We start from the raw sequence: 27947 nt of genomic DNA, 5'->3' as shown, positions 1-27947 counted from the left end.
GTTAGGAAATCAGGTATTTCTTCCCCTGGAAAAGTCACTGAATTCTTCTTGAACTTTATGATCTCCACTTTTTCATAAGCTTATTTTCCAATATGATGACCTCCTCTGATAGCACCAAGTTCCCTAGAGGAAAATAAACATGGCTCAAACACCTGTGTTGGTCTTAAAAATCTTTTGCTTCTGTAATCAACAATGAGCCAAAGATGCCTGGAGGAATCTATGATTTTTCCAACTGGGGAATATTTGTCATGGATCCTTTAGGATAGTTTAGGAAATGGTATTAATTATTTTGCTGCTCTTGCATATGTCACTAGCAACTTTTATAAACTCAAACATTGTGATCAGTTCCTAGGAATCTGTAGGGAACTAATTGCAAGTTTCCATGATAAATTCCACTTGAAATTATTTGAAATCCTCAGCTTAATACCATGTTGCAGTATTCTACAGAACTGAACTCATCTTGCTTGACTGTTCTCTATCAGACCTCAAATCTCTAGGTTACAAAACCTTCTGGAGAAACCCCTTGCACTTCTAATGACTGTCCTGTAACTGTACAGAAGGGAAGAGGACTTGGTTCAGCTTTTCACTTCATGATACTCTACTCTACCACCACCTTCATCATCCCACTTTCCCTACCAGAGAGCTCACTTCTGATTCATCAGGACGGTACACTTTCAAGCTTCAGATACCTGAACGATTATCTACACCCCTCCCTCCCTGGTGGTACTGCTTTATCGCCCCCCCCTTTTTGCATTATATTTCTTTGTTATGGTTATTTCAATGAATACTACTTATAACCCTCGTGGCTACTGGGCTTTCTCTGTCATTCCCATTCATGTATTTCCACTCTCTCCTCTCTCTGTCTCCCACCACTGTTGCTCCTCCCATGCTCCCAGATCTGGGACTGAACAAAGCATCCATTCAAATGGTCATTCTCAATTTAGGCCTATGGAGTTGCTCCCTCTAGAAACCCACTAACAAAGGAAAAAAAGAAAGACCTGAAACTGCCTAGTATGTTGGGGATGGGCGTATACATGTGTGTACAAGTGTGTGTATTTTTCTGGGGAGGGGATTGTGGCAAACCCCCAAGGCTGCCTGCCCTCAAACAATTCACAGTTCCCTAGGCCATTGTCCTTTTGCCACAGAGTTTGCAAAACTAAAATTTTCAGTTTCCCAACTTCTCTTGATTTGACCAATGAGAAGAAAGTCATCCATTCTTGAATTAAAAGCAAAGTCTTACTAGGATCAAACAATTTGCTCTTCATTTCCACCCATTATTCCTACCTGAAATATGAGCTTAAGGTGTAGTCATGTAACAGCCGTCTTGAAATGTGAGACTGCAAGCCTGAGGAGGAGGCCTGGACTTTGGGGAAGAAGAATAGAACATTGGAAAGAGCTTTGCTCCTTTGAGCTACCGTCCCAGCTCCAGACTCTACCTCCAGGCATGTTTTTCATGTTACGAAATACACAGACACACACAACTTTAAAAAGAAGAGGGAAAAATATAAACATAAATTCCAAGATGTTCTTCCTGCTCCCTAATATCCCTTTGCATACACTGTAGGGGTACGTTCCTCCATCTAGAGACCTCTGCTGAATAACCAAGGTATCACTACGAGTGGAAATCAGTAAAATTCAAATAGTATTGATGAGGAAGGTGGGGTAAATAACTGGAAAAAGTATTCTGTGAGACTTGATGATAGTGTGAGGTCATTTTTGTTTTATATATAAGTGACTGAAAGGACATACATAGAATGTTAATGGTGGTAGCCTTTGAATTACTGTTTATTCATAGCTCTGTAAACCAACCATGTATTAATTTTCATTAAAAAAGAAAAGTAAATAATTTTATTTTAAACACTCCAATAGTTCAAGACAGGCCCTCTGTACCTTTCACAATTTACTTTTTCCTTCAAGGTGCCCTTGTTATGGTGCTGAATCTCTCCTGTTCTGAACAAACATATTCTACCTTAAGCATGTTTGCTAGGGCCACCTGTTCACCTTGATGACAGCCAGGCAGGTGTGGTGGTAAGGACTGATGATGCTCACTTCAAGTGACCTCCAGTCTCCCCTAGGAAGAGGACAGGGTTAGGATAGGAAAACTGAATGCCCTATAAGACATCATCCTTGGTGACTATGCCACCCTTGCACATATTAGTGGGCTTTTCCTGTGTCTCGCTCCAGTTATCACAGAATTGCCCTAATTCTCATCCCTGTTGTAGAATGATGGGCAATTAGCCCTGGAGCACCATCGAGCTCACATCTGCCTTTTCAAAGAAAGGGAAGAGCAAGCTTTGAAAAGTCAAAGACATGTTCAAGGATAAGGAGGACAAACCAGCAGCAGAGTGAGGATCAGAATCTGGGGTTCAAACAGTGAGGATCAGAATCTGGGGACCAGCAGGGTGGGGACCAATCAATCACTATCAAACGCCACCATCACTCCCACTGCAATTGCCATAAAGAATGCTTCCCAAAAGTTGAATATGGCTCAGGATGCTGCCTACGTAGTCTCTTATACTCACAAATCCCTACAAGGTAAGTGTTGTCATCCCATTTTAAAGCTGAAGAAACTAAGACTCAAACAGATCACACAACTTCCCAAGGCTAGAAAAAGCAGAATCAGGAGTTGAACCCAGAACTGGCTGACATCCAAATCTAGGCTTTTCCCACCACTTTAGCTGACTCAAGGCAGAATGTGTCTGATCTGTTATGGATATGCCTACATAATTGTTTCTTTCAGTTCTTCCTTAAGTGTCCTTAGCTATTGGAGCCTCAGAAAATCCATTTTAATGGCACATCTCTCTCCCCCTCAGTATAAGGGATGCTTCCTGAAAGAGCCTGTTCTCTCAGCAGCTGGTGATATTTGATTTGATTAACACCCTGGGACCTATCACCAGACTTAAAGATGATGCCTAATTAATTGTTTACATTAAAGAGTTGGCACTTTCTGTATTCGGTTCACACTTTCAGCTTCAATCACGTTTTCATTTCAGCAATAATATTTACACGATTAGCAAATAGTCAATTTATACTCTGGTGTGGACCTAAGCTGTCTGTGGGACTTCCCAAAGCAGATGTCCTTGACAGGTGTAAAAAAAGGGGCTTTTTTTTCAAACAGCAAGAGTCATGAACAAGATCTTCTGCTCATTTTTCAATGAAAAATTATACTTGGATCAACAAATATTCATTAAGAACTGACCTATGCTATGGGCCAGTCATTACATTTCCACACAGGTTAAGAAAGAAGTGTACTTACGAAAAAATCACATCAGACTTAGCTTAGATTTTAAATTTCTTTCATTATTTATAAATTTATTTAATTAGGTCCAGGATCTAGATGCATAGATTAGGGAAAGTCATTCTACACTAGAAATCTGAAGTTTCAAAATATAGTTGCAAAGGTCTCTTAAGATATTTTTATTCAAAAGCTATGATGTGAATGAAAGTCAAACTGGAATGAGACAAAGTGTAAGAAGACAGTTCTATACAATATTTTAAATAAAGAATTTGGATAGTTCATTTAGAATGACGGTCTCTAGCTGCATTCATGTTGCTGCCAAGGACCTGATTATTTCCTTCTTTATCGCGGTGTGGTATTCCATTGTGTATATGCACCACATTTTCTTTTCCAGTCCACTATTGATGGGTATCTGGTTGATTCTATGTTTTTGCTATTGAGAATAGTGCTGCCATAAACATACACATGCATACCACATGTTGTCACTCATAAGTGGGCACTAAAAATTAAGCACATGGACACAAAGGAGGGAACAACAGATGTTGGGCACTGCTAAAGGAGGGAGGGAAAGGAGGGACAAGGGGCACACAACCACCCATTGAGTACCATGTTCACTACTATGGGAGGAGAGGGCCCACTAGAAGTTCAAACTTCACCGTCATGCACCTTACCTATGTAACAAATCCTCACAAGTACCCCACAACTCTAAAAAATAAATAAATAAATGTTAAAAAAAAAAAAAAAGAATTTGGATAACGATACAGAAAGGCAAGATTATATCTTCTGGAAATGGAAGTTGGAAGGAATAAGGCAGCATTTTTGATGACAGAGTTCACAACAGACCGGACAATGGATTGAATCCTAACATCATGAAGTTTAGTAGGAACAAACACGAAAGAACCACCAGCATGAGTACTACGTGGGGGAAGACGTGGCTTCATCATATCAAATGTGGAAAAATCTTGAGGACTGTATCTAGCCACAAGCTTAACAAGAGGTAATGGTGTGACATATGGCCCATTCAAGTCACTAATGCATCTTTTTGGCTGCACTTGGAGAGTAACAGGACGTAGGATGGAGAGACCCCTGCTCTCACTTTTGCTAATCAGCCTCCCCTTAGATGTTACATTCAGTTCACTTGTAAGGAGGTTGACCATATATGATATTGCTCTAATCAGACACTTTTGAGAATAAAAGGGTTGCTAATGATAATTAGGCTTGGAAAATATCATACATGAAGATTCCTGGACAAATGAGACTTACGTTAGCTAGTTATGAAGGATGTAGAGAAACTGGAGGATATTAGAGGAGAAACTCAAGGAAAGGTAGGGCATCAAAGAAATAGATTATGATAAATCATTGAAGAAAGAGATATTCAGTCTAGAGAAGAACAGTCTAAGGTTTATATAAAAACTTGTTCTGAGATATTCAAGAAGAGCAAAGAAGAATATATACAATTCTTCTTTACTTCAAAGAGTATTAAATTATTCTTCCTTTTTCAATTACAAAAAAAAAAAAAAAAGGAATAGCATGTGGTAGAGGGATGGGACTCATGGATTATAGAGATTCTACTATAAGGTGTCCTAGTGTAGAGACAATGACTGCTTCTTAGGAATACTTCATCCCAGGAGGAAGGGAATGAAAAGTTGACCTCCAACCCTAGATGTTGTAATCTATAAAATAAATTTGGAATACTTAAACTTCAAACCTCTACACTGCCTCCTATTCCAATTCAATGGTAATTTTGTTGTTGTTGTTGTTGCTGTTCTAATTTTTCTCAGCATAGACCCCATGAAAGACTTTTTGAAAGTCCAGCCGGGTACACCCATCAGATCCTGTTCATATGTTTACATAGTTCTTTAACAAATTTCATAAAATAAAAATATTTGTTTGTTTGTTTGTTGTTGTTGTTTTGATTTGGGGTCTCATTTGGTCATCCAGGCTGGAGTGCAGTGGCATAATCACAGCTTGCCACAGCCTTCCTTTCCTGAACTCAAGCAATCCTCCCACCTCAGCCTCCTGAGTAGCTGGGACTACAGACACATGCCTGGATTTTTTTTTTTTTTTTTCCATAGAGGCAAGGTCTCACTAGGTTGCCCAGGCTGGTCTTGAACTTCTGGGCTCAAAATCCTCCTGCCTTGGCCTCCCAATGTGCTGGAATTATAGGTGCAAACCATTGCACTCCACTAAATTGGAATAATATTTTCTTAATGTAACCCAGCCATTCTTCTTTTAACATATTATTATTGCATAAATACATGGTGACTCTTCTCTAGTTTTTTAGATCTCGGTGACTGGTCTTTATAAAAGTTAAACACAAATGGGTCTGTGATTCACTGGGCCTCAGCTATACTTTCACATATGATTTTTTCAGGGAACTACTTGAAATTGAGAACCTTCTTCAATATTCTCCTCTGTAAAGACCAATACAAATAGCATATTATGCTGAATGTAAGACACACACCATTGTTTGCAAGATGCACCATTATGTAGAGAAAAAATGCTGCCGATTAATCTCTATTCCATTCTTCACACTTAGACTCCAACTCTTCTGAGTCACTTTTGAACTCAGAATTTGCATATTTGCTCCCATTTTTATATAATATTGGTATCTGTGTCATCACAAGCATTGAGAATACAACATTTATTTAGTTATGCCACTGTTATCTTTGAATTTTCTTCAGAGCAACTAACACTCAATTAAAAGTTTTAGTGTTATTATTTTTGTTTTTAAATCTCACCAGCTGATGACAATAGATTGTCAGACAACAACCAGGATTTACTTTTTTTCTTGAATAGTTTGTTGACTGACACTTTGAGGGATTGAAGGTATCCTGTTATGCCACCATGAATAACAACAAAGTTTGTACTTCATAGACGATGACACTACATCCCAATGGCACCAGGCCAGCAGATGCTTGGGTTGTCAAAATGTGAAACACAGACATATTAGAATTGACAAAATACAGTACTCCTTTTGTATGTCTGCCTTCTTGTTCTAGGCTATACCTTTACCTGATAGGCTCAGCACGTCTTTCCCAGCTGACTGGAATATAACTTTTAGTAGCTCTTTTTCACTTCAGCTGAGAGTCTTCTCAAGTGCTCTACTGGGTTGCCCTTATTTCTATTTTATGCCCAACTTACTGTACTTTGGAAAGACTTGTATTCCTTTTATTTCAGCTAGTTTTACATTTTATAGCCATCAAGTAATAGACAACAAAACAAAATGAAAAGGTCTACCACGCAATCTACAGATTTAATGCAATACCCATTAAATTACCAACATCATTCTTCTCAGACCTGGAAACGACAATACAGGAATTCATATGGAATCATAACATAACAAAACAATCCTCAGCAAAACAAAAACAAAAACAAAGTGAGAGGTATCATACTCCCAGACTTTAAACTTTATTATAAAGCTACAATAATCAAAACAGCCTGGTATTGGAACAAGAACAGGTATATAGACCAATGGAACAGAATAGAGATTCCAGAAGCAAAACCTCAATTTCTCAGCCAACTCACCTTCAACAAAGCCTCCACTACCAACCACTGGGGAAAGGAGAGTCTATTCAGTAAATGGTGCTGGGAAAACTGGCTGACCACATGCAGAAGATTAAAACAAGACCCTTACCTATCCCCATACACAAAAATCAATTCTAAATGGATCAAAGACCTAAATGTAAAACCTCAAACTATAAGAACCTTTAAAAATGCAGGAGATACTATTATGGAAGTTAGAACTGGCAACAAATTCCTGGTCAAAACCCCAAGTGCCCATGCCATAAGACAGACACGTGGGACCTCCATCAAACTGACAAGCTTCTGCAAAGCCAAAGAAACCATCAAGAGAGTAGGGAGACATCCCACAGACTGGGAAAAAATATTTGCCAACTGTATGTCTGACAAACGTCTAATATCTAGGATCTACAAGGAACTCAAATATGCCAAAAACAAAAACAAAAAAGCAGCCCCATTACAAAGTGGGCAAAAGATATGAATAGACACTTCTCAAAAGAAGACATACAAGCTGCCAACAGATACATTAAAAAATGCTCAGCCTCACTAATCATCAAAGAAATGCAAATTAAAACTGCACTGAGATACCACCTAACTCCAGTCAGGATAACCATCATCAATAACCCAAAAAACAGCAGATGCTGGAGAGGATGCAGTGAAAAGGGAACACTTCTACACTGTTGGTGGTAGGGTAAACTAGTACAGTCTCTGTGTAAAACAGTGTGGCGATTCCTAAAAGATCTAAAAATTGACCTTCCATACAACCCCGCAATCCCCCTACTGGGAATATACCCAGAAGAACTCAAATCTTTATATGAAAAAGATAACTGCACATGTATGTTTATCGCAGTATTGTTCACAGTAGCAAGAACATGGAACCTACCATGCTGCCCATCAAAAGAGGACTGGATTAAAAAAATGTGGTACATATACACAATGGAATATTATACAACCATAAAGAAGGACAACATCATAAACTTCACAGCAACCTGGATGGACTTTGAGTCTATAATACTGAGTGATGTATCACAGAAACAAAGAACTGAGCATCACATGTTGTCACCCATAAGCAGACCTTGAACAATTATCATAATACTACAAGAAAAGGATTGACAGTAGTGGGAGACTGCCAGTGCGGGGGTGGGACCGGCAGTAGTGGGAATCTGCCAGGAGAGGGGGACACACCTCATCAACAAGTGTACCTGTATAATTAACATTTGTATACCTAACCCTGAATTGTACCCACAACCTTTAAAATAAAAAAATTAAAAGAGGGAAAAAACAGTCTACCAAGGTTATGCATCTCAAAAGAAGACAAACCTCATCTCGCACTGATTTGTTTCAAGAAGAACTATACAGCTTTATGGTAAAGAGGTAATTCTTAGCCAGGGCTGTAAAGATAAATAATTCATAGAGCTTTTTTAAATGTAGTTTCCAGTGGGCTAACCCAAAACCCACTGACTTTGACTCAGAGTGAGGGGTGAGGTTTGGGAGTTGGGGGAAGAAGGCATTCACGTTTTTCAAAAAGTTCCACAAATTAATGTGGCATGTTTTCCAAATTGCAAACCATTGTGAAGAAAAGGACATCAGGCATTTTCTAATTCATCTTGGGACAACTCTATTGGCACATACTAACACAAATTTGAAATTAAGAGTCTTCAACTCTAAGTGTACTGCAGAAAACAATTCAAGGGGATGAGATTCAATTTAATTCAAACCATGATATCCACACCATCCTGTATTCAATATAATTCAACTAAGAGCTGGAAGGACACCATGATGGCTAGGCATGGGAATGGGTGTGGCGAGAGCACAGGCAGGAAACAAAGGATGAGATTTTCCTTTTCTTTCATTCCAGTGTTCCAAATGCTGCCTGGTCTAAGGTCACAGAGAAAGTGATCTCCCCCTCCATTCTCCAACCATAGCTTTCCAGAACCACCAGGGACAAGACAATCTGGAGCATAATTAAGAGATGGTTCTGGCCAGGCTCAGTGGCTCAGCCTATAATCCCAGCACTTTGGGAAGCTGAGGCAAAGTGGATTGCCTGAGCCCATGGGTTCAAGACCAGCCTGAGCAATTTGGCGAGACCTTGTCTCTACAATAAGTAAATAAATAAATAAATAAATAAAAAGTCAGGCGTAGTAGCATGCACCTGTAATTCTGGCTACTTGGAAGGCTGACACAGGAGAATCACCAGAACCCAGCGGTCAACTCTGGAGTGGCCGTGAGTTGGCCACTGCACTCAAGCCTAGACAACAGAGTGAGACTCCAATGGAAAAAAAAAAAACCAGAAAGAAAGAAAGAAAGAAAAAAAGATGGTTCCATGAATTGAAAATATTCTAAGCCTTAGAGGAGGTGGTACTAATGAGGGCTTATAATCAGAAAATATACAGATCTCTTCACCATAGGGCTCAAGACGTGGTTTGTATGGCTGTGGAAGGCTCTGGTGTCCTCCCTTAATCATTTCCATTTTTGTCAAAGGTTCTTCTGAATTTTAGATAAGCATTAAGTCCTCCCATGTCGTCTGGATGAAAGTATATAATTAAAAATTCTACCACTAGTTCTATGACCTTTTCATTGTGTCTGGGAATTTGGACTGTAGTATCTACTCCAAAACTCACCTCTAAAATCCAGCGACTTCTTGCCCACTTCTTAGATCCAGAGACACCTTGCTCTATTCTTAGATCCAGGGACACCTTGCTCATCACCAAAGAAGAGACTAAAACTCTTCCTTAGACTGAGTCTTTGGACTGATTGTTCTGTGAATTTCTTTTCTTGCTGGGTAAAGCAGAGGCTAGAAGCAAGAGTACCAGCACCACAAATTATTGAAAATCAGTGTTGATGGCTGAAATAAATATTCATGCTGTGCTTTTTCTTTTGCTACCAGGTATTTAAGACACACTTTGTGCCAAGCCCTTTATATACATTATCTCATTTCACCCTCATCACAACTATGAAGGCATCATTGTTTACCTACATTTTACACAGAGGAAACATAGACCAGTTAAGCAACACCTCCAAGAACACACAACAAGGAAGTGGCTGAACCCAGGAGTTAATCACAGAGCTGGACCCAAAGTCAAAGGTCTCTCAAACATTGGACATATTTGAAAGGCAGTGAGGAAAAAATAATGTGTTTTGATGGATAGATAGAAGGATGGCTAGATGGACAGATATAATAACATAAATATAATAGAGGATATATTATAGAAGCTAGGTGGTTGTTACTAAACCAATCATTTAAATTGTTTTGTATGAGCCTGGCGTGGTGGCTCATACCTGTAATCCCAGCACTTTGGGAGGTAGAGGCAAGAGGATTGCCTGAGTCCAGGGTTGTGGTGGCAACACGCCTGTGGTTCCAGTTACTTGGAAGGCTGAGGTAGAAGGGTTGCCTGAGCCCAGTGAAGGGTGCAGGAAGCGACCAGAGAGGTGGCTCCCAAAATGGCGCCGAGCATGGTGAGGACACACCAGACAACAAAGGCCCTAGGTCCCGGCTTCTGTGTGCACAATTCCCCGCCGGGGCAAAGTTCAAACCTGCAAGCTTCCAATCCTTAGCCAGCTTTGTTATGCATCCAATAGGACTATAACACCGCGTTGGCTCCACTCTACTCCCATGCAGTTCCTCCAACAGAAACATAACACGGCCCCTTCCGGCCCCTATCAGGCTAATAAATACAGCCCACTCCCTGCAACTCTCTCTCTCTCTTTTCCTCGTTACAGATCCTCTCTGTAACAGCCCCTTAAATAAATCTCTTGATCCTGGCTGGGTGTGGAGTCATTACTGGCGCTGAAATTCTTTCACCCAGCAGGTCAAGGTTGTGGTGGCTGTGAACATGCCACTGCATTCCAGCCTGGGCAACAGAGTGAGACTCCTACTCAAAAAAAAAAAAAAAAAAGTTTTGTATGTTTGGAGGAAAGAAGTGAAAAAAATGAGAGAAAAAGAAGGAAAGTGGTGAGGAATTCAAAGTCACGGCCAATTAAGCATTCTTTCTAGCATAGGTCTCATATTTCACTAACTGTGTGTTTTAGAGTTTTAAGTTCAATTTAGTTCGACAAATATGTGTTAAGATTTTATTATGTCAGTCACCAAAATACCTGCCAGCCTAGGATGTTAAATTCATGGCAAGTGTTGGGAATACACAAGGCAGAACTCTTCTGGGGTTTACAACCCAGCAGCTGACAGGGACGTAACCAAAACCTTGTAATGCAAGGTTTGACAAGGGGCTGCTATGAATGTGTAGGTGCTAAGGGAGCATGAGGGTGGATAATAACAACTGAGAGAATTGGAAAAGTGTCCAGGCCCAGGTGAAATTGGAATTATGCCAGGTGAAATTGGAACCGGGGAGGATGTCAAAAGGACAGGGAAGAGGAACAATATCTAAAGTAGGTGCGTGGGAGCAAAGACACGAAGAAGGAACGGTGTGAAAAACACACAAGGAAAGAAGCGGGATGTTGGGAAGAAGGAAGGAGGAATGGAGCATTATCCACCAAAATGTGGAATCAACCTTTGATTTGTGGAATCAAATCTTTGAAAATTGTTCAGACCTCCCTCAGATTTCACTTTGCTGAGTCTTGATTTACTTATCGGAAAAATGGGAATAATATGCGTTCTCACAGATATTGGTTCAAGGATTAAATAAGCGAAAATGGTGACAGTTCTCAGGATAGTTCCAGCCACATAGTTGGACCTTAAGCAACACTGACCTAGCTACGCATATGAAACTGAGAGGCTGCACATAATCTAGCTATGTAGCAATGATCAAGATCTGTGTTCAGATGTACAAAATTCTCCTGAATTCCAGAAAGGAGATGCTAAATCATTTTGTTTGATATGCCTGATTTTTTAAAAATGTATTGAGTGAAACATTGATTTTACTTTTGGGTCCAAATCTCAGCTAACCAAGCTAATTGTACAAGAAATCTAACTTTATTTTTCTGTAAAAATAAACTTTTTCTGACTTATCTATGTTGAGCCTACCTTCACTGTTAGAGCCTTAGCTTCACTCAGTTCTGTACCTTCACCCTTTTCACTAGGTTTCAGAGGGCTCACATTGTACCAGGACAATGGGGATGGGGTATTATCTCTTTCTCTGGGTGATGCCCTCTCTGTGCCAACCTTGGCTGAGATATCCCTGTTCCTGGTGGGTTTTGCACAAGACTCCTTCAGGTGTGGCACACTCCCTGTCAGCTGATGCTAAGCACCTCACTGGCACTAGAGATTTTTTTTGCACCACTTCCAGACCACAGGGGTGCCAAGAAGCTCTGTGGGTCCTTGATTCCTATTCTGGTGGTGCTTCTGAGCACAGAAGACTCATTCTAACACCTGTGCACTGTGTTGGGTTGCACTCAGCTCTCAGAGGCTGACTCAAACCATCTGTCCCTGGACACCACTCAACCCTTTCTGTTCTAGGGTTTTGTAGTCTCCTTGGGCTCTGCTTGGAAGTGATGGCAACCCCAATCCATCTTCAGTTCTGTCATCCGCAAGTTCTCCTCTGAAAAGCAGGGTTAGAGTCTCTTTCTCAGAGGAGAGAGGGGTCACCACCCTCTGAGAGCTCTCTCTGCTTCCCTTCTCTCTATCTGCCTTCCCTTCCCTCTTCCCTACCTCCTCACCAGCATCTAACTGCCTCTTCCTTCCCCTAACTCTAGCCCTGTCCTCACTGTCTCACCAGCACACCTGGAAAATCTCAGGTGCTACCAGGGGCCGAAAGCCTTGGTTCAGCTCAGCTCAGTGTTTCTTTCGATACCCAGTCAGAGTCTTGACTTTTGGAAATCAAATGTCTTTTATTTTTCCTGTTATCTTGTGAAATTTCTTTTTTCCTGATACAACAAATTATGTTTGAATGTGGTTGGGAAAGAGACAGTGGCAACAGAAGCTGTCAGATATGGGGGGAAACCAGTTAATACATTAAGAATACCATTCTGCATTATAAAAGTAAATATGATATTACAAAAAAAAATCCTTCTGTCACAGTGTTTTCCTTAACCCTTTCAATTTACTTCATCTCTTGAATAAGGAGAGAAATTACTCTACATCTCCCTTCATAGTACTCACTCACCCTGGTTCCCGTAACTCAGAATTTCAGTTCCAGTGACCTGATCTAGACTGGGATGGCGGTTAAATCCAGAGGTGACCCTAAAATATAAAGAGGGAGAATCGTATCCTTGAAAGCTGCCTCAGTCTTAAAGTTACTGGTGACTCTCTGGAGGTTTCCTCAAGGAATTTGGCAGAAGGTCCCCCAAACTACCAATCACCAAAGTGTACACTACTTCAGAACTAATTATGTATTTCTGTTAGTTGTATAGCTGGTGTGCCTTTACTGTTGTTGAAAAATAATAACACAAGATCATTAAGTTAGGGCTATGTGTATCATAAACTTCACATACTAATAATCACAACAGGAATTCAACACTTCTCACACTTCCATAGGGCCTGTCTCTCACTATAAACCTGTACAGATAAGGGGCAGAGACGTCTCTCTCCATTAAGCAGTAGGAAACTTTCCTTATCACAAATTAAAGTACTTTCTGGTGGCCATAGATTTACTCTGAAAACTTGCTCATAATGATCATATTATGAATGGTGATTGGGAATAATAAATCATATCCTCCTGCTAACAAGGCTGCTCACATGGGTTCAAAATGGCAGACTTTCTCCGTAACGTGTGGTTTGATCACCTAATGTATATTCTTAAACAACACCCAGAAGAAACACTGGTCTCAAATGTGCTGAACTTTTGTTCACTTTAACCCACCCGAAGAGTTGAACATTAATTATTTAGTTCAAGTTTTATTATTTAGTAAAAAATAATATAAATGCACACGATTTGGTGTTTTATCAATTACCACCATTGTCTTCTTGGTACTGTACAAAATGCACAGAAATTTCTCTCCTAACATCCTCCCTCAAAATAAAGCTTGTGCTTAAAAAAAAAAAAATTCTCAACTGACCAGACTTTCTGAGAAGTATGTACAGTATTTTTCATTCAAGGCAACATTCAGATCTAGTAAACATTTTTTATCTCCTCTGACAACTTCAACAAAACAAAGGGAGACTATATAACTCACCCAGTCTGCCTGATTTAAAGTGGTATGAGGCAAGAATCATCCACAAGTAGAGTTAAACAATGAAATTTTCCAAGTATATACATGCTGTGAGAATCAATAACCTCTCCTCAAACCAGCAAATTGGTTTCAAGTATTCGGTTCACTGGTTACATCCAACAGCCACAGTAAGAGGCCACCTCCTGAGTGAAAGAGAAAATGGAAAGGAATTCTTGAAAAATGTGTTCTCATCAGAATTCCTGTGCTTCTTATTGCATGGAAGGTATTTGTAAAATTCTTTGGAAAGTATACCGAGTTTCATTTCAGGCAATCCTCTTTGTTGGATTTTTTTTTTTCACTTGAGAATAGCAATTTTAATTTCTTATCTGAACTATGATATATAAAGGTGAACACTTTCAGAGTAAAATTAAGAATGGCCAGAATAATTTGACAAAAACTTCTCTAGAAATAACGTAGGTTAAGTTTATAGAGAATGTCTAAAAGAAAAGTATGAGAATATTCAAGTGAAGAAATATTAACCTAGCACTCAGAATATCAGAATGTATATATTCCAGGGGTGTAGGGGCAGAAACCAGGAGACAGGCAAAAGTTGCTTTTTGAGATCTTGCTCATCTTAAGCCTGAATGCTTCATGCTCCCAAAGAATCCAATAATGAAAACAAAAATTACCTCCTACCCAGTTGCACTTGAAAATACAATAAACAGGTTACATCCTCAAGTGTTATTAAGTTGCTACCAGAATTGCAGACCTCAGAGCATGCCTCTGATAGCATCCTTCATCCATGAAGTTCTGGGACCTCCTGGTCATCAGAGTTCTTCTCTCAACAGCCCTAAGTCCTTCTCAAGACTCATAGGGGCTTAGTAGATTTTAAGGGTTGAAACTTACCATTTTAGAGACATTATGGGTTAAACAGACGTTTGTGGGCTGGCCTAGAAGTACCACTAACACTAAATACATTTCATTTTACTGATATGCTCTTGTTTGTAAAAAGGATTTTAGTATTTTTCAATAGAGTTGTTCATAAAGAGCCTAGTACCTAAGAGAAACTATGAGTTACAAACAACTGAAGTATACACCTAATCTTTGAAAGAGTAAGTTGAAGCCTACTGTTTTGTTTACTTGCTTTTTACTTCTTTTACCTTCCCATATTTGGATTCACTCCACAAATATTTGTTGATTCCCTACTAAGCATTCTGTTAGTTCTATGACTAAAATAATAGGCTAATTCAGAGATTTCCTACCCTTGTGGAGCTTACAGTCAAGTAGAATAAACAGACAACTAAATAATGGGGGGGGGGGGAAGTAAAAGCAAAACTGCTACAATAACAAGTGATAAAAAGGATGGGTACACAGTACTATACTAGGAGTAATTACTCTAGTCAGAGAGGCCAAGAAAACTGAGTAAAGGCGGCAGAAAAGAACAGTCCAGGAGAGGAGACAACATGTGCAAAAGTTCCACAGCAGAGGGAGTCTACTGAGGCGACAGCCTAAGAGGCAGCCCATGCCAGGGTCTTACAGGAGGAGGGAAGGAGGTGTCAGATGATGCTGGATAAGTGGACAAGGGCTGTACTTTATGGACTTTATGGGAAAGAATGAAGGAACACACTAAAAGTTTTACTTGGGAAGAGTGACAAGATTAGTTAAGAACTTTAGAAGATCACTTAGTCACCTTATGGTGTGGAGAATCATTGGTAGCAAGAGCAACTACTAGCAGTCTACTTTTGGAAGGCCATTAAGGGAGGAGAAACAATGGCCACTTAGACTAGGGTGGACAGAGATAGGCTGAAGAGAGCAGTAGTTGGGAAAACCCTGAGATTCAGTAAGCACTGAGGAATGACTCTTAGTTTTCTTATGTACCCTTGTTTAATTATTTGGTCCTTTGCTCTGTCATTGGCTGTTGCTTAGGGTTTTTAGGCATGTATTGGTTTTCTCTCATTATGCTCCTATTCCATCTTGAAGGAAAAATTTCCTATTTCTTCAAACTTAACAATACACAGAGCCCCTTGGCATTATTCTACCAATCACCTCAAATCTAATCTTAATGCTATAAGATTACCAATTGACTTTCAACTATAATTTTTAAGTAAGTTTAGTCTCTCCTCCATTGATAGATATAGATATAGATATAGATATAGATATAGATATGAGATATAGATATAGATAGATAGAGATATACATATATGGATACAGACATTTTGTCTGGTATAATTTCCTTCATTGATATAAGAAATCCTAGAATTTGATATAGTGGTGAAATATTTTTAGATACAAATCATCAAAACCACTTGAAGCAATTTAAACACTAAAGGGAATTTATTATAAGAATATGAGAGCATCTCATGGAATCAAATGCAGAAATGCAACCAAGACTTAGGAATCAGGTGGAGTCCCTCAGATTCTCTCTCCATATTCTGTATGCTTTTCTCTATACCATGGCTTCAGTCTTACCATGGAAGGCTGGCTTTCTCCACTCTTCAATCTACAAGATGGCTTTGTAACAGCTCCTGTGTCTCTATGCCCTGGGGTTAGCCACAAGGACTAACCTATAGTTCCTCAATATACTTCCTCACTGATTCAAGGATGGGAATTTAGCCTAGCTATGGTCAGGTGTTCAACCCTTGTCAGTTAACTGTGGCTGGGGGTCAGGAGTTCAAAGAAGAACAAGCCAATAGCAATTCTGAGTTTCCAGAGAAGGGAGAATTGTTATAAACTTGGCACACACCCCACATGGAGAAGGAGGAAAACAATAGCTCCTTTGCTTTAGTGAACATGTGTCAAGCATCAACCATGCTCTACCAGCCTAGGCTCATGGATATAAAAATAAGTGCAAAAAATTCTACCTTCAAAAAAGGAAATTCAGCACTGACTGTGAATACACCTGTAATGTGAGACTCCTTCCTATCCCCTTATTGTCAGTGTGGGAAATAGAAATTAAAAGGAATAAAGAATACGAAGGTAGAAAAGGAAGTTTTGAGGAGTATTGTTTATAAGCAAATAGAAGTGTTGTTTATAAGCAAAAGCAAGAAAGTGAGACCCTCAAAAGAATTGCTGGGAGTTTGGGAGGTTGAGCTGACAAGGGAAGAGTGCCCGTGGAGATGTTGTACAAAGAGATAAGGCTGAAGACTCAGACAGGAGCCTTCACTGAGGATTTACAAATAGGAGGTGGGAGAGGGAGGAACAAAGGCAACAGATACAAACAGGCCAGACAACAGAATGATCCCTCCAAGGCTTGTGTCTTGATTACCAGGTAGTTAACCTACAGACTGTATGTTTCCAATTTTCCCCAATGCGTGACATGCCTCTCACTTTGCAGATTTAGCTGTGTTTAATCTTTCCTTTTCAAACAAAGCAGGAGGGAAAAAAAGTACCTAGTTAATGTAGTAACTTTGGCCTGCACAAAGGAAAAGTTCATATGATTTCTTCAGCTTTCTTATCCAGCACAATTTTCCTTCAATGCCTTATCCTCTCAAGCTCTTCTTTTATGTTTCCTTTTATGATAAGCTTACATTCAGATTAGCTGCCTCTCTAGAAAGCTTCTGTCTCCTTTTCAATGTCTCGTATTTTGGGTCTCTACCAGATTTCATTTTCGCATTTTCAGATTTCACTAAATCTCATTCATTTGTATGAGGCTTGCTGTCCATTTTAAATACCTATGGCATTTTAAATCACTAAGTATTATTTTTGAGTTTTCTATTGGTGTCTCAACATGATCCCAAATACAGAACAGAGGGTATTAAGCTACTTTTAATTTAATAAGTTATTTAAACATTGTTTAAAAAAGCATACTTTTAGACTATTTTTTAGCCTTTTATTTAGACTATTCATTCTCAATAGTGGCAATATTTCCCCAAAAGAGTAAAAACTGGTTATTGGGGGTGTAAAAAAAAATCTTAGCAATTACAGTGGCTTGTGGCCCTCCAAACCTCAACCCTATCCAACTGCTAAACAGATATTCAGTGGTATCTGATGGGGATAGGGAGCGATCACTGACATCTACTGGGTAGAGGCCAGGGATGCTGCTGAACAACCTACGATACATAAATGATGCTCTCCTCCACCCAACAAAAGTATTATTATGCCCAAAATTTCAATAGTCCTGACACTGAGAACCCCTGTTTTAAAGAAATATATTCTGTGCTGTCATACATGAAGAGGGGGCATATTAAAATTTCATGGGAGGAGGAGGCAATTGTGAAAATCTGAAAAGTCTCCTTACTTTGGCAATAATTAAAAAATTAAAAACAATGGAAGAAAACAGATTTTGAACTAACCTATACTTGCGTAGTGTATCAGTTTGCAAACAATTAATACAATCTATCACTCGATTGCCACAAAAACCAGGTGAAATTTGCCACTTAATTTTCTACATCTTTCTAGACATGTAGATTGATGGTCAGAAAGGTTAATTATGTGACTCTGATGGCAAATCCCCCTCCACATATAACAGCACAGAATACATATTTCTTAAAACAGGGGTTCTCAGTGTCAGCACTATTGACACTTTGGGCAGAATAATACTGTTGTTGGGTGGTGGGGAGCACCGTTCTATGTTTTGTAGGTTGTTCATCATCCCTAGCCTCTACACAGTAGATGTCAGTGGGTAGATGTCCCACCTTTTAGGACAATCAAAAATGTCTCCTGACATTGTCAAATGTCCCCTAGGCAGTGAGGTGGGAGAAATTGCTCCTAGCTGAGAACCACTGGTGTAAAGCCTACTTATAAAGAGAGAGTACTATTTACTGTTTTTAAATTTATATGCACCTTCATAATAGCTAACAGTTATTGAGCATTTACTATATACCAGGCATTTTATGTGAATTGACTCATTTAATACTCCTAACAAGCCTATATGGCAGACACTAGTATTGTGCCCATTTAAAAATAAGGAAATCTGGGCCAGAAGGATTGCAGTTAGTAAATTATAAAGCTGGGATATATGGGTCTAGTGCTGCATTTTTTTTTTCTTTTTTCTTTTTTTTGAGTTGTAGTCTCACTGTCACCCAGGCTGGAGTACAGTGGCATGCTCACGGCCACCACAGCCTCAACCTGCTGGGCTCAGTTAATTCTTCCACCTCAGCCTTCCAAGCATGGGAACACAAGCATGGGCCACCACACCTGGCTAATTTTTTTATTTATTGTAGAGACAAGGTCTTGCCAAGTTGCCCAGGCTGGTCTCAGCTGGACTCAGGCAATCCTCGGCTCCACCTCCTAAGGTGCTGGGATTACTGGTGTGAGCCACCACGCCCAGCCTGGTGTTGCATTTGTATCACAAAAATGTGCTTGAACTATTGACCCAAATATAACTATTTCATTTCATACAAAATAATCTTCATCCTGATTATGATTATTATGTCAACTTTGAATTTAAACCCTAGTAGAAGCACTGAACCACCATGCTATACTGTCTCCTAACCAAAACACCCTCAACTCTTCCCCTAAGTTCTACATTATTTCTCTTCTTTATCTAATTTTACGTACAAATGCCAATTTCTTATAGGTGTTGCTTTGTAATCTTAATATGCTAAAAATGAAATTCTATTAAAAGATGTCTAATATAAAAATGGAGCTGGGCTCAGTGGCTCAGCCTGTAATCCCGCGCCTTTGGGAGGCTGAGGTGAGTGGATTACCTGTGCTCACGGGTTCGAGACCCACCTGGACAGTGAGACCTCATCTCTACAGTAAATCAAAAAATCAGCCGGGCATGGTAGCACATGCCTGTAATTCCGGCTACTTGGAAGGCTGAGGTGGAAGGATCGCCAGAGGCCAGCATGTCGAGGATGTGGTGGCCGGGAACGGCCACTGCACTCCAGTCTGGGCGACAGAGTGAGACTCCAACTCAAAAATAAATAAATAAATAAATAAATAAATAAATAAATAAAATTAAAAAAAAATAAAAATGGATATATCAATAAATTTCTTAAACATATAACTATATGTTTAGTATGATTCCATTGTTGCAAAAGGTTACATATACTGTAATCACATGCACATATATACTCAGAAAAAAGACTGAAATTGTACACGTCATCTTAATTTTTGTCTTTTTGCTTACCTATATTTTAACCTTTTCTACAATTAATATATTTTAAAGTTACACAAATAATATTTTTTTGTAAGAAGAAGTTTTGATGAGTTAGGTGAATAAGGATAGAGTTTGAGTAGTAGGAAAAAAAATTGTTAGACAAGGTCCCTAAATTAGAATTGCTTACACACTAACAGAAAGAAGTAACATGTCCACAGATAAGTGGAGACTAGACCAGTGATTCTCAATCCTCAAATTTACTAAGACTAACTAATATCTTCTTCTAAACTTTCAAGGATAATTAACTTTAAGGGGGAAATTAAATTTTTTTGTTATAAATCTTCTTTAAATCTGCCTCTGTTTCCAGTAAGACTACAAAAAGGCAAAATATGAAGAACTGAATGAGCAGTAAATAAACATTTGGGGAAAACTTGGACAGTTAAATATCTTAAAGTACATGCAATCATATGATTTTCTTTTTGAATGATAGAATTAAAAACGAGCATTTCATGATTTCCAAATATTGTGACAGCTTGTTGTGGGAGCTCATTATGTTATTAATGGGTTTTAATGAATGAATACAATGAAGAAAGTGTTCAGTGTTTTAAGAAGAATAAGAAAAACAACTGACATGAGAATTCAGAGGAGAGATGCCAGGCGGAGTTGAGGAGACAGAGACTGGCTAGTTGTTCACCAAACAATGTCTCCTTTCTCTCCTGGACACACAGTTAGACAACAGTTCTCAGCATGCTTTGCATTTAGGTGTGAAAACGTGTTCCGTTTACATTCATAGGAATGTGGGCAAAAGGCAGGAAATGATTTCTGGACCTGGCGCAAAAAACCTACCAGCTCAGAGATAAGAACTCTGAGCACCTGGCAGAAGGTAAAAATGCAAAATGGAAAAAGCCTGAGTCCCTGAAACACTGCTCAGGTGAAAACTGTCCAACTGGGTACACCGGGATTGGATTGTTCATGAGCAAAAAACTAGGTATTCCACTATGCCTCTGGTATTTGAGAACTGTCTGTTACATCAGCTAGCTACTCTGGCTAATACATTTGATTCAACCTGAAGCCACAGTTGCTGAGAACCAACCCCCGCATTAGAAGATTTTTCAGATAATCTGCTTCATAAAGTTTCTAACTAATGCTGCCATTAATCTGTTTTGCCTCTAGAGGCAACAATACCACTGTTTTGTGGATAAAGACAGGAATGTGAATAAAGCATTTAACATCACATCCGAACTAAGACATGTGGAATAAGAAAATTCCCTTGGATCAAACATGCTTAAAATGGCCTGTCTTCATTTCCATGTACCTTTACATATGACAAAGGATATGCTTGTTAGATTAGTATCCAGAAATATGGCAAAAACAAAAACCCACCTGTGGAAAAGATGTAGACAAGAATTACCCAACAGACGAGAGTTTTTATCTTGGATCCTATCCTGACCCATTCATGCCATCCCATTTCCAATTAATGTTTACTTAGTGACCACTATGTATGAGTCAATGTGCTTATCATGGGAGATAGAGGGATGAAAGAGGCAGCCCTTGAACTCAGAAAACACCCTGTTCAGAAGACATGTACACAATCAATTTCATAGTGTGAAATAGTGGAACATTGAAGAACTAAGTGCTTACCTCTACCTGGAATGATTTTCCAGAGGAAGCTGTCCTTAAGAGTCCCAAGTCATCCATAATGAAGTAGAGACTTCTGAGACTTTTTTCCCATTAGGTATAAGTTAGCAGCTTTATCTGAACATGGGCTAATTATTCAGGTAAGAAGATGCAGTTAAAAAATATGAAGGTCCTTTATTATCAAGAATTGGAGCACATGCCACCTATTTATATTTATTAGTCAAAATCTGCTAATGCAATGCAAATACTAGGAAAAAATAAAGAAATTATGCAGTATTACATTTCTCCCTGTGGTCAACAAATATCTTGGGGGATATACTTTCAGACTAGTCAATTCTCTGTGTTCCTCAAACCTTTGTCCACTGTGTCTGGCATCCATCAATAGATCCATCTGCAATAATGATCACTGTGAAGCTTGCCTAGTGGTAATTTTCTATGTCTTTCACTCTTTTCATATTTATTAATTAGAATTCTACTGCAAAAAAAGAGCTGCCACTTCTCCACATATAATTGAACACTAAAAAACACTTTATTTTTATGGATTACATATTTGAAAATTAACCTATTTGCTAAAATTTATTTGTTACCCCCAAATAAATACTGTTTACATTTTTTGGTCATTTACAGATCTATATAGAAGTGCAAAAAATTTGAGTACCCAATGTTCCCAGCTGAGATCATGCAAAGTGACTTCCTGTCTTCTTATTTCAGATCTCCCATCATAAACAAGTGTCTTTTTTTTTTTTTTTTTTTTTTGCAGTCTATTTAGCGCCATCCTTTTTACATTTTTGTGCTTTTTGCTGGTCATTCTTCTGTTTAAAATGTCCCCAAGTATAGTACTGAAGTGTTGTCTAGTGTTTTTAAGCTGTGACATACATTACAGAGAAAAGACATGTATTTAAAAAGCTTCATTCAGGCACTAGTTATGGTGCTGTTGGCTATGAATTTGATGCACATTAATCAGCAAAATATCTTAAACAAGGTGTTTTTAAACACAAAAAAAATGAAACAATATTATGTATTGATTGGTTGGCCAGTGGTTCCCAGAAACCTAAATCTAGATTTCCCCTAGGAGCAATGGTTCAATATTTACTAATTTGCTGTTCACAGAGACTATATAAAATATAACTACTGTGAATAATGAGAACTGACTATATCTCTTTGACTGATTGTTTATATTACTATGCTTATGGATATTTATATTATTTTATGGGTTACAATCCAGCTAACTATCATTATGTATTTTGTAGCTCAAATTTTTCCATCTTCAGTCATTGACAGTAACTTTACAGTGGAAAAGTCTAGCAGTAACTATTTTGACCAAGTGATCAACACCAACATCACCAATAATAATACATGTTGACGTTATGAATACTGTGAGGACGTTATGAATACTGTTATGAAAGGATGAGACACCCTTTCCAGGGTGCTCTTAACAGGGTTACACAACCTCACACCAATCATGAGAAGATTCCAGATAGGCTTGAAATGAGGGACATGCAGCAAAATAATGAATCAATACCATTCAGGGTACCAAAGTCATGAAAGACAAGAAAAGACTGAAGAGCTATGGCAGACAACAGGAGATCAGAGAGAAATAACAACGAAACACAATGTGGAATCCTAAGTGGAATATTGCAAACAACAACATCAAACAAAGAGACATTTGTGGGAAACTTCAAAGTGAAGTTCAAATGGAGTCTTTAGTTTATGGAACTGTACCAGTGTTAATCTCCTGGTTGTGATAATTATACTATGGTATGTAAGATGTTAACATTGGAGTATGCTGGGATACGGACATATAGAAACTCTCTGTACTATTTTTGCAATTTTTTTGTAAGTCTAAAAGTAGCTCAAAATTTTGTCATTGGGTGGTCTTGCATATTCCTGGTTGTAGCAGTTATGGAATGTACCAGAGAGGAGGTTAGGAAACTTCATTTCAGAGACCATGACTATAGGGAAATGTTCAATCTTCCAGATAGGTTATCTCAATCCCAAAACTATAGGGAACAGTATAGTAAGTAAATTCCCTCTATGTTAAGATATTATAGAAGACTTGGTCGTTCCTAGGCAGGATGCATCATTTCTAGCTAGTGACCTTGGGCAAGCCATAATCTCAGTTTCCTCATCCATAAAATGAAAGGGTTGAAATGAAGAATCTTACCTTATATCTCATAACCCTTAGAGCATAAAATCTTATGATTCGAAATTAAACTTGTTATTCAGCATTTGAAATCAGGCTCTGCAAGAATACCCTTTTGAATCCTTACATATTCTTCTTTCTTAGTAAGAAGCAGCAGTGTTGACATTTTACAACAAATCTAGAAAACAAATCACAATAGTTTGAAGAAATTCTAAGGCAGTGCCCCCTGAAGCTCATCTACAAGATAGATACAAATAATATGCTCATAAACAATATAAGCATACCTAAGATATCAAGAATTATGCAGCTCTTTAAAATGTATGAGCCACCAAAACATCACACGGAAAAGCAGATTATAAAAGTGCACATGTATAATGATCACGATAAACACTTTCATACACAGATAACTTTAGATGGGGATGTGATAGAACTCCTGATAATACTCTAGCAGAATATTATTTTAAGAGACAAGTTACTGAAATAAAAATATATTATATTCTGATAAAATGTAACATTCAGAACAAATAATGTTATATACATTTAATTCTCTCTGTAAGGGAAATCATAATTTTGTCAGACGTTTCTAAATAGTTTAAGAACTTAACTTCTGCCCATTTCATGATTTAGACCACTAGGGAAACATTAGAGAGTATGAGAAAGAAAGAAATGGATTTAGTATCCATCACTGTTTAATGATCACTCTACCAGGGCTTTAGGGTGAGGCTTTAGGGTGGAAGAGGTTGAATGTGAATCCTTTGTGGGCTTATGAGACAATTCCTCCCCCCCCTTTCTCTAGTGACAAATTCATCAGGTTGGTTTTTTTTTGGAACAGTAAAGAAGGAATAAGAAACAAAGATAATGACAAGAATGGAGTTCAATTTATGATGTTTCATATGGGTAGTAATCCTCTGCCTCATTTAAACTGAGGCAAGAAAGCTATCCTGTTAATAAATTTAAATTTAAATATTTTGAATTATAATTAATATACATTGAATTATTTGTTCAAATGAAATAATTCATCAGGGTTTAACAAATTAATCCTCTAATCATTACTAAACTCAATTTAAGTAGTAAAATCTAATATTAATAAAATGTGGTGACCAAATTAACATGGAATTAATACTGTGGACTCTTATCTGCTTAACTTTTCATCCTTACCTACTTTGATCAAGGAGCTTCATTCTTTGGACCCAATTTCATCAACTCTAGCATGGAAATAATATAGGTCATAACACCTATGGTTATAGTGAAGATTAAATGAAATAATATGCATAAAATGCTTGGCATAGTACCTAGTAAATGCTCTCTATGTGTGAATTATTAGTATGATATAATTTTTTCACAGATAAGTGTGTGTGTGTATGCATTTAATAAATGTATGAAGAGGAGAGGGAACAAATACAGAAAAATATTAACAGTAGTTATCTATGGGAAGAAGGATTATTGGTTTTGTTTATTTTATTTTTTCTTTTGCCAAGTTTCCTACAATATACATATATTTCTTCTGTAATTAAAAAGCATGTTATTTTAAAAACCAGGCAAAGTACACAAGAACTGTAAAACCACAAATATATTCTTTTATATCTTCTTCTCATTGATACATTATCTAGTCATTTCTGATCCCCAGAAAAAAATGGGTATAGACCGCTAATTTTCACCTAATCCTGATAAAAGTTAGGGTGGGTTTGCAAGGTGTCTTTGTGGACAAAAATGAAGAATAATTTTTTTTTTTTGAATTGGAGTCTCACTCTGTCGTCCAGACTGGAGGGCAGTGGCCGCTCCCGGCCACCACAGCCTCGACCTGCTGGGCTCCGGCGATCCTTCCGCCTCAGCCTTCCAAGTAGCTGGAATTACAAGCATGTGCTACCACACCCAGCTGATTTTTGGATTTATTGTACAGATGATGTCTCGCTGCCCAGGCGGGTCTCGAACCCACGGGCTCAGGCAATCCACTCACCTCAGCCTCCCAAAGGTGCGGGATTACAGGCTTAGCCACCGAGCCCGGCTATGAAGAATAATTTAAAAAATTAACTACTGTAATCCATCATATCAGGGAGCTAAAAAAAGTAAATCACATGATCTTATCAATAGCTGTAAAAAAGCATTTGACAAAATCCAGCACTCGTTCAGGATAAAACCTCTCAATAACTAAAAATAGAGGAGAATTTTCTCAACTTGAAAAAGAATATCTATAAAAAAAAACCTTACAGCTAACATTATATTTAATGGTAATAAACAAGCTTTCCCACTAAGATCAGGAACAAGGCAAGATGTACCCTTTCACCACTGCTTTCCAACATCATACTGGAAAACCTTAATTATTGGTAATGCAATAAGTCATGAAATTGAAATTAAAATTAAAAGAAAATTAAATTAAAATTAAACAGATTTAGAAGGAAGAAATAAAACTATCATTGCTCAAGATATGATCATCTATGTAAAAAGACCAAAGAAACAAGCAACAACAACAACAATAATAAAAAACCTATTGGAACTAATAAATGATTATATCAAAGTTGTAAGATACAAGGTTAATATACAAAAGTTAATTGTTTTCCTACGTATCAGCAACAAACAAGCAGATTTTGAAATTAAAAACACAATACCATGTGTATTAGCATGCAAAAAATATGAAATACTTAGGTATAAATCTAGCAAAATGTGTACAAAATTTACATGAGAAAAACTACAAAACCCTGATGAAAGACATCAATGAAGAACTAAATAAATATATAGACAGTCCATATTCATGGATAGTAGGACTCAATATTGTCAAGGTATCAGTTCTTCCCAAATTGATCTATGGAATCAATATAATCTCAATGAAAATGCCAGCAAGTTATTTTGTGGGTATTAACAAACTTATTTAGAAGTTTCTATAATAAGGTAAAAGATCTAGAGTAGTCAACACAATATTAAAGAAGAAGAAGAAAGTTGGAGGACTGACACTACCAGACTTCAAGATTTACTATAAAGTTATAGTAATTAAGACAGTGTGGTGAAAGAACAGAGAAATAGATTAACGAAATAGAATAGAGAACTCAGAAGTAGGCCCAAATATATAAAGACAACTGATCTTTGACAAAGGAGGAAATGGAATACAAGGGAGAAAAGACAGTCTTTTCAACAAAAGGTGCTGGAACAACTGGACATTCATAAAAAAAACAAAAAAGAAAAAAAAAGGAAGAAGAAGAAAAATCTAGACACAGGCCTTACTCCCTTCAGAAAAATCAACTCAAATAGATAAATGTAAAACACAACAGTATAAAACTTTTAGAAGATAACATAAGAGAAAATTTAAATAATCTTGAGTTTTGAAATGACTCTTTAGAATCAACACCAAAGATATGACCTATGAAAGAATTAATATGCTAAACTTCATTAAAACTATTAATGTCCGCTCGGTGAGAGCCACTGTAAAAGAATGAAATGACAAGCCACAGACTGTGAGAAAATATTTGTAAAAAACCTGTGTGATAAAGAACTGTTATCTGAAATATTTTTTAAAAAAAAAAACCTCTTGAAACTCAACAATCAGAAAACAAACCACCCAATTAACAGGCTGGGCATGGTTACTCATGCCTGTAATCCTGTAGAGGCTAAGAACAGGAGCCCAAGATCAGCTTGGGCAACATAGCAAGACTCCATTACTACAAGAAATTAACCAGGTCTGGGGGTGCACGCATGTAGTCCCAGCTACTCAAGAGGGTGAGTTGGGAGGATCATCTGAGCCCAGGATTTGGAGACTGCAGTGAACTACAGTCACGCCACTGCACTCCAGTCTCAGTGACAGAGCAAAACCCTGTCTCTAAATAAGTAAACACTTTAACAAACACCTCACCAAAGAAGATATACAAGTGGCAAATATGCATATGAAAAGATGTTCCACTTCCTATGTCATCAGAGAAATGCAAATTAAAATAATAAGATACTAATACTCACCTATTAGAATGACCAAAATCCAGAATACTGACAGCACCAAATACCGGCAAGGATATGGAACAACAGAGACTCATTCATTGCTGGTGGGAATACAAAATGGTATAGCCACTTTAAAAGACAATTTGGCACTCTTCAAAAAAAAAAAAGAAACATACTTTTTCCATAAAATTTAACAATCAAGCTTCTTGGTGTTTACCCAAAGGAATTGAAAACATATCCACATATAAGCATGCAAATACTTTACTCATATTGCCAAAACATGCTACCAACATGTCCTTTGGTAGATGAATGAATAAACTATCCTACATTCAAACAATGAAATATTATTCAGCACTAAAAAGAGATAAGCTACCAAGATATAAAATGACATAAAAGAAGCT

General features: G+C 37.9%; 1 long non-coding RNA gene across 2 annotated transcripts; it reads right to left on the bottom strand.

The window, feature by feature from the left end:
* Window positions 1–56: 56 nt before the first annotated feature.
* LOC110594778 lies at window positions 57–27648 on the bottom strand. Of its 2 annotated transcripts, none has more exons than XR_002481453.1 (3): window positions 27568–27648; window positions 9382–9554; window positions 57–123 (listed from the first exon to the last, which is right to left on the bottom strand). It is a non-coding gene; the product is annotated as an uncharacterized LOC110594778 (long non-coding RNA). The 2 variants fall into 2 exon arrangements; XR_002481452.1 differs by lacking the exon at window positions 27568–27648 and adding an exon at window positions 12817–12893.
* Window positions 27649–27947: the final 299 nt, after the last annotated feature.

The sequence above is a fragment of the Carlito syrichta genome, unplaced genomic scaffold (genome assembly GCF_000164805.1).
Source record: "Carlito syrichta isolate Samal-C Ts95f unplaced genomic scaffold, Tarsius_syrichta-2.0.1 Scaffold136067, whole genome shotgun sequence".
NCBI classification, from domain to species: Eukaryota; Metazoa; Chordata; class Mammalia; order Primates; family Tarsiidae; genus Carlito; species Carlito syrichta.
Note: the sequence above shows the minus strand (reverse complement) of the source record. Positions and strands in the feature narration are given on the sequence as shown.